Source organism: Solea senegalensis, linkage group LG11 (genome assembly GCF_019176455.1).
Source record: "Solea senegalensis isolate Sse05_10M linkage group LG11, IFAPA_SoseM_1, whole genome shotgun sequence".
Lineage (NCBI taxonomy): Eukaryota > Metazoa > Chordata > Actinopteri > Pleuronectiformes > Soleidae > Solea > Solea senegalensis.
Genome location: NC_058031.1, coordinates 26,265,713 through 26,274,065, shown reverse-complemented (window position 1 = coordinate 26,274,065; position 8,353 = coordinate 26,265,713).

Genomic DNA, 8,353 nt, shown 5'->3' with positions numbered 1-8,353 from the left:
ACAGGACTAAAAGGTATTTCCATGGGAGGAGAGGAATATAAAAGAAGTCTGTACATGGACGATGTGTTGATTAAAAAATCCTAATTCAGGCCTGAATTAATGAAAATGCTGGAAACATATGGGGAATATTCAGGATATGCCCTTAATATGCATGAAACACAGGTTATGACATTTAATTACACACCTACAGAAGAACTCAACGTAATGTACAGTTTTAATTGGAAGCACCCTATATTAAATATCTGGGAGTGAGTTTCGCCTTAAAGACATGTCACAATTATTCAACATTAACTATAACTGTATTCAATTTCAATTCAATTCAATTCAATTTAATTTGTATAGCGCCAAATCATAACATACATGATCTCAGGTCTGTACATAGACAACATCAAGGAGAGCAGAGAAACACAACAGTTCACACAATGAGCAAACACTAGGCATCAGTGGAGAGAAAAAACTCCCTCTTAACAGAAGAAGAAATCTCTGACAGAACCAGGCTCAGAGATGTGCGGTCATCTGCCTCGACCGGTTGGGGTGAAAGGAAAAATGGGGGACAGAGGAGAGGTGGGGGACAGAAAGGGGGGAGAGAAAGGACAAGAGGGGGATGAGGTAGAGACAGAAGAGAGAGAGAGAGACCAGCAGCAGATACACAACAACTGTATCAGGTTACAAGTTTATACAGTTAATGATATCGACTTTTTAATTATGGCACAATAATAATGGTGACGATATGTATGATATGGATAGCCTCGAAAACTGGATCTTGATCCTGCAACCTGAATGATGAGAATACAGAGAAAGAGAGAGGGAAGGAAGGAAAGACACAAACTAGGGAGAGAAAGAGACAAGGTTAATGACATATAAAAAGTCATAATAAAATCCTGAGTGTGAGAGAGTGAATGTGCGTGTACCACAGGAAAATCCCCCAGCAGTTTAGTTCTATAGCAGCATAACTAAGAGATGGTTTAGGTTTCCCTGAACCAGCTCTAACTATAAGCTTTATCAAAAAAGAAAGTTTTAAGTTTAACTTTAAATACAGAGAGAGGCTCTGCCTCCCGAACTGTCATTGGAAGCTGGTTCCACAGGAGAGGAGGAGCCTGGTAACTAAAGGCTCTGCCTCCCATTCTACTCTTACAGACCACAAGTAAACCTGTATTTTGTGACCTAAGTGGTCTGTTAGGGTGATAGGGTAAGACTAAGTCTTTCAGGTATGAAGGGGCGTGACCATTAAGTGCTTTGTACGTGAGGAGGAGGATTTTAAATTGAATTCTAAACTGTGGGTGGAGCCAGTGTAGAGAAGCTAACACTGGAGTTATATGGTCTCTCTTTCTAGTTCCTGTCAGAACTCGTGCTGCAGCATTTTGAATTAACTGAAGGATTCTAACAGACTTGTTAGAACATCCTGATAATAAGGAGTTACAGTAATCTAATCTAGATTAACAAAAGCATGAACTAGTTTTTCAGCATCCTGTAAAGACAGAATGTTTCTAATTTTCATAATGTTCCGCAGGTGGAAGAAGGCTGTTCTGGAAATTAGTTTTATGTGTGAATCAAATGACATTTCCTGGTCAAAAGTAACTCCAAGGTTCCTCACAGTGGAACTGGAAGCCATGGTGATGTCATCTAAAGTGACAATGTGATCAGAAAGTTTTTCTCTGAGGTGTTTAGGGCCGAGTATAAAAGTTTAAAAGTAGAAAGTTCTGGAGTTGAACAACCTGATTTATTTCATCCGGCCTCATTGATAAATATAGCTGTGTGTCATCTGCATAACAATGAAAGTGAAAAAAGTAAAAAAGTATAGGCCCAAGCACTGAGCCTAGTGGAACTCCACAATTAACTTGTGTTTGTAATGAGGCTTGTAATGATAAGTATGATTTAAACCAGCAGAGGGCAGCACCTGTGATACCAAGAGTCTGCTCCAATCTCTGCAGTAGAATATCATGATCAATGGTGTCAAATGCAGCACTAAGATCTAACAGGACAAGTAAAGAAACTAGACCATTATCTGAGTTACTAACTTTAACTAGTGCTGTTTCTGTGCTATGGTTTAATCTAAAACCTAACTGAAAATCTTCAAACAGGCCATTAATGTGCAAATATTCACATAATTGATTAGCAACTGCCTTTTCTAAGATTTTAGAGACAAAGGGATGGTATGCCTCTGTGTGGTGGGACAAGTAACATACTGGTCATATGTCCTCAAGGACTTTTTTAAATTACAGTGATTAAAATCTCGTAAGACAAACTTTGGTGCGTCAGGGCAAATAGAGTCCAGCGTGTGTGTGACGTCTCTGATCAGCTGAGAAACAGCTGACGCGTTGGCTTGCGGGTGAATGTACACTAATGTAAAAAAAAGTTGTTGAAATTCGCGAGGCAGGTAAAAGGGGCGGAGAGAAATAGACAGTAATTCCACATCAGTGTTGCATATTAGCTCTCTGATCACCACAGTGTTGCAGTATCTCTATAATGCATGTGTCTTTGACTTCTCGTTTAAACTTGGCGTACGTCTCCAGCTCATCTATTTTATTTCTAATAGACAGGACGTTTGACAATAAGACAGAAGGAAGTTTACGGCGATTGTCAAGCCGAAGAGTTTTTAGTCTCCGTTGTACGCCACCTCTTCTTCCTCTTTTCCGATGGCTTGACTTCTTAGACTGCCTTCGGAGCTCCGTCGGTATGTTCGCTGGGACTATGCCGGCTGTAGAAGTCTGTAAGGACCAGAGAAGCTCCCGGCTGACAGCAACTCTCCTGCTGCCATGTCCTTTGGCGTGGCTGGTGCAATCCAGCAGCAGTGTTAACGCACAATAAAGTACAAAAAGCTTGACCGAGATCCCCATGATCCGCGACACTGGAGTACTGATAGTTCTTCCAAACACACGTATTAAAACAATAACTAGATCACACGCTTTAACACAGTTAAAAAACATAAAACAACAGAGCGACTGAGAAGCTGCTGGGTCGCACACTGCGGAGCGCCCCCGACTACTCTCCTCCGGCTTCTCACTGCATGTTTGTTTACAAGCATCCCTTGTAAACAAACCACATTGTAACTACTGCAACAGAACGACACAGCTGCTGAATGATTGGCTGTTTGCTTGTTACTGGTGACGTTCGGGGATATGATAGGCTGTTTCCGCACGCTGGGTCCGCCCCTCTGTTAGCTGATTGGCTGTTTGTGTGTTTCTGCCGGCAAGAACGAACTCCATGAAGACTGGGGGGTATTCCATCAACGTAGCTAAGAATTGCCAGACTTAGGTGTAAGCTTGAAGCTTGACTAAGCTCCATCTCCCAATCTAGCTCCAAGCCGTTCCATCAAGTGAAATCAGCTGGCTCCAACTGACGCTTAGTCAAGCCTCACCTGTTAAGCCTCAACTTGTGCACGCCCACAGGGAAAATAAAAAGCCCATTCTAGTCGAGCGCGGAAACTGTGAAAAATGCCGAAAAGCAAGGGAAACGAGCGTGCAGAGATGTTCTCTGCAGCGGAGCAAACTCTCCTCATGGAGGTATATGAGGATTACAGCCACATAATCTGAAAGAAGGGCAATACCGCGGCAATCAATAAAGCGAGGGATTGTATTGTAAATCGCTTTGGATAAAAGCGTCTGGTAAATGACATGTATGTAAAACATGTAATGTAAAAGTGACAAAGTGTGGGAAATTTCAGTATCATCATGTTATATAAATCCTCCATCAAAGGGACAAAATATATGGAGACAATGATCTACCAATTGATTTCTTGATGGTTTTTGTTTTAAACTAATCAGTTATGTGGACCTATTAATGCAACCAAATCCCTACAATTAAAAGGAAAATCCCCAAAGACAAACAACCCTAATAAGTAACATTCATATGAACATAATTAAAATAGCATTATTTTTTCACTGCAATTTATGTGAAATTCTCCATATTTGATCATTTGGCAGCCCTAGTAGTAATGTTAGAAAGTGATATTCATCACATTTATCAACTGAATGTTTTGCAAATCGATGGGATAGCTTTGATTTATTTCCTGCATGGCCAATTGTATAGAATTGATATCATTTTCATTTAAGCCTGTCATTTTTACATGCTGTATTTGTGCTACTTCTGTATTTTGTCCCACATGCTATATGTTGAATTGTTGTATTTTCATCTTATTTTATGTAAAGCACTTTGAATCACTTAATCAAAGTATTTTACATGACTCATCACATTTATCATACAATTGATGGTAGATTATTACATGAAGAAATGCAATGTTGGTTATCATTCTATAGAAAATAATCATATGACAGATCTATTGATTGTAAAACAGTTATTATTTATCTAGAATCATTTAGCAAATCAAGCAATTCAATGGAGACGAGGACCCCTATTACAGTAAGTGAATGCAGGTGACAACAAATCAATCATCTATCTCCTATCAATCGGAGGCCCTAACCCTTGTTCCGTCAAATGAATAAATGAGGCCATTTAAGCTTGGCTTTGCCTTTAGCCTGCTTGATGGAATATCCCCCAGGCTAAAGGCAAAGCCAAGCTTAAATGGCCAAGTTTGGCTAATATGAGTGAGAGTTCGGTTCCATCAAAGAGGCTGAGATTAGCCCCAACTCAGTAACCATGGAAACTATGACTCTGGCTAAGCCTCAACCATGGCTAAGCCATAACTGTGGCTCAGGTTTCCGTTCCATCAATCTGAGCCTCAACCCTGTTCCACCAAGGTGGCTAATGTGAATGCCAGCCATGTAACCATGGTAACTTATGCTGCTGGGCAAACCTGGTCTGTAGCAGGCTAAAAGTGAAGCTTAGCACCATCTTTGATCAAAGAATGTCCAATAGACAGAAACAGAGACACACAACTGTCATGGAATGATAAAATAATATGATAAATATAAAATATATAATAAAATGTATTAAAGAAATGATTTATACTAATAATTATATATTATATATAAGTACATTAAAGAACATTATCACCTAAATAAAATATAATAAAGGACTGCCAAATGATCAAATATGGAGAATTTCACATACATTGCAGTGAAACAATAATGCTATTTTAATTATGTTCATATGAATGTTACTTATTAGTGCTGTCTTTTTGTTCTTTGGGGATTTTCCTTTTCATTTTAGGGATTTGGTTGCATTAATAGTTCCACATAATTGATTAGTTTAAAACAAAAACCATCAAGAAGTCAATTGGTAGATTATTGTCTACATATATTTTGTCCCTTTGATGGAGGATTTATATAACATGATGATGCTGAAATACTTCATTTTCTTTGTCAATTACACATTCGCCCAGATGTGCGCACAGCTTAGTGTCACAAACACGAGACAACACACTCACCATGGCAGAAGCACCGGGCCCGAGCGGCGAGTCTGCCGCAGCGTCGTCGTCAGTGGCACCGCTAACTTTGCTAAAAAACAAACAAACTCCAAAAGTCAGTTGAGGAATGAAGAGTTAAAGGATGTCAAAGTATAAAGCACATAGAAAAGACATAAAAATATAGTTTTCACAGGGAATCAGTTCCTGTTTGTTGTATTTTGTTCTCTATGGTTTATTATGTTGGAAAAGAAGCATTATTGTAAAATAGATTTTTTTAAAAGACAGTGGATTTGTTATCCTAAGTTGATTATTTATATTAGTTAAACATAAATTAATGTGCAAAGGAAACTGAATGATCATATATATAAATGTATATTTATATTTTATATATATATATTATATAAATATATATATGTATATAATAATAATCAAAAAAGGCTGCAGTATCGCGATACTACCCGGAACCGTGATACTTTGTCTGGTATAGTATCGTGGTTACTCATTTTGGTATCGTGACAACTCTACTTATTGCGGACAGTCCTCACTAAGCCTCGCCTCCACCCTAGCCAGTAAGCTACATTTTTTACAAGTACTAGTTACTTATTTATCGCAGCAAGTACTTTTATCGCTAAAGGAGGCAGAGGAGTAGCTAAACATGTGGCACACAACACAGGAGAGAGCAGGAGAAGGAGAGAGAGAAGCCATCGCTGCTAAGCTAACTTTACACTAGCAAAGAAAGAAACACCGTACGTGAATCTACATGAACGATTAAGTTAATTAGTAGATTCATTTAGTCAATCGATCGTTACAGTCGATAGAAAACTGCAGAGAGAGCAGGAGACACACAGCGTAACACCAGTTGAAGCACAGGAAGTGACACAATACGTTACCACCCACAGCACTGAGGGAAGCAATAACGCAACAGCATCTATCATAAATCTTAGTCCCAAAGTTAACCAGCTCCTCAGATATTAGGTTCTGTCTCCTTAGGACCAGGTTTTGGTCTCCAAAAGGACTATTGGTCCTGACAAGGTCAATGTTTATGCCATAACAAATACAAGTACCCCCCCACACACACATACACACACAGAGGCATGTGTGTGTGTGTGTGTGTTGCATAAACTGCGGCTCTATTGCTAAAAATATAACATTAATACAATAAAATAAATTCAGATAAAATAATAACGGAAAAGTAAAACATCCAGAATGTATTACTAATGTATTGCTACTAATGATAATAACAATAATAATGATAGTACAAACATTGTGTTGTTGTGACACAGTTACAGTGGAAGCTAAACTGTGGATTATATTTAAATCTCCAGGAGGAAATCTGACATTTTTAAGAATAAATGTGGTGTAAACTCACCTGTGAACCATGATGAGCATGATGAGCTTCACTGTTTCTCTGACGCCTCATTCTTTGAGCAGCTGCAGTTGTTCACTGCTCCCAGTCTCCCCCCTGTGTGTGTGTGTGTGTGTGTGAGAGAGAGAGAGAGGGAGAGAGAGAGAGAGAGAGCTCTCTATGCTAGTGCCTGTTATAGGGCCTATGATTAGCATTTCTCCTCAGAAGGGCCCCTGGCATTGGAACCAGTGGCGGCTGCATGATCACTGAGGACAGCTTACTAGGCCCCTTGAATTGTTCAGCAGGAACAATGGATTCCTTTGTCAACGTGTTTCTCTTTCTCTCCCTGGACAATAGTTCAGGGTCCTTGTGACTCTCTGCACTTAAGACATGTTTGTAGAATGACACCTGTTAATGTGCCTGCAGTGGCTCTATGAAAGGTAAATGACCAACTCAAAGAAACGTCCTGCATTTGCTTTTACAGGTGAATTGTTCTCTAATCTAATACAAATCTGAATAATTGATTTAATGATAAATGCAAAAATGGAAAATAATGAATAAAGTAAGAGAAATGTTCAGTGTTCAGTCACAGGTGAAGGTGATCATCAGCAGCAACAGCAGCAACAGCAACAGGCTGATGGTGCAGAGCTGCACACCAACTCGCCGACTTATTGTTATGATTGTTATTATTATTGTTATTATTCTTCTTCTTATTATTATTATTATCAGCAAATGCATCTTTAAAAATACATTTAAATGACTATTATTGATCTTATTATCATCATCATTATTGTATGCTGTATCATCATGGCATGTGGTTTGTTTAAATTTTATTTTTAACATCTAGTTTGCAGTGTGTGCAAAGTGTATGAGGCTCTTTGGCAGGGGTGTCAAACTGGCGGCCCGGGGGCCACATGTGGCCCTCCAATTGATTACATGCGGCCCAACCACTACAGTGCTGAGGCGAGGTGATGGAATAAAGAGAGAACATAAGGCTAAATGTGTTTGCTAGCAATGCTTTTATAATAGTAATAAGATACTCGGTTGTAATCATTGCTTTATTAAATGTATTATACTCACAATAAATGACATATTTAATCTGTTTTATTTACAAATGTTTTTTAATGTGAAGTATACATCATATTATAACAAAACAAGCACTTTGAATTTGCAATTCTGTCTAATATCATTATGAATATCTTATATTGCCCACCCGCTACTAAATAGTTGTTCTTTTTCCACTTTTTTTCCTCTTGACCAGACTAGATGCTCATTGGCCCACAGGTCATTTGAGTTGGACACCCCTGCTCTGTGGCGTGACCCTGCATGTGTGCATAATTGTGCACGTTCTTGATTGGTGTCCTACTATTTTTTATTTAGTTTTTTTTCCATGGCATAATGGTATTACACACACGCACGTAAATATTTAAAATAAAAATAATAACATTTTAATAGCTGTGTTACACCTAAAGTTAACCTTCAAAATTATCATTATTATTCTTATTATTAGTACTATTCATTTAATTATTCATCTTTAATGAGCGTTTACCTCAAAAGCATCGAGCACAACTTGGGCCGACTCTCCCCTCTCTCTCTCTCTCTCGGAGCCATTGATTAATTTTGCTGCATGTTAGAATGTGGGGAGGTTGCATCGGTCGTCCAAGGACCGTTAGAAAGTGGTCGAATGAATGGGGCCTGGGTGT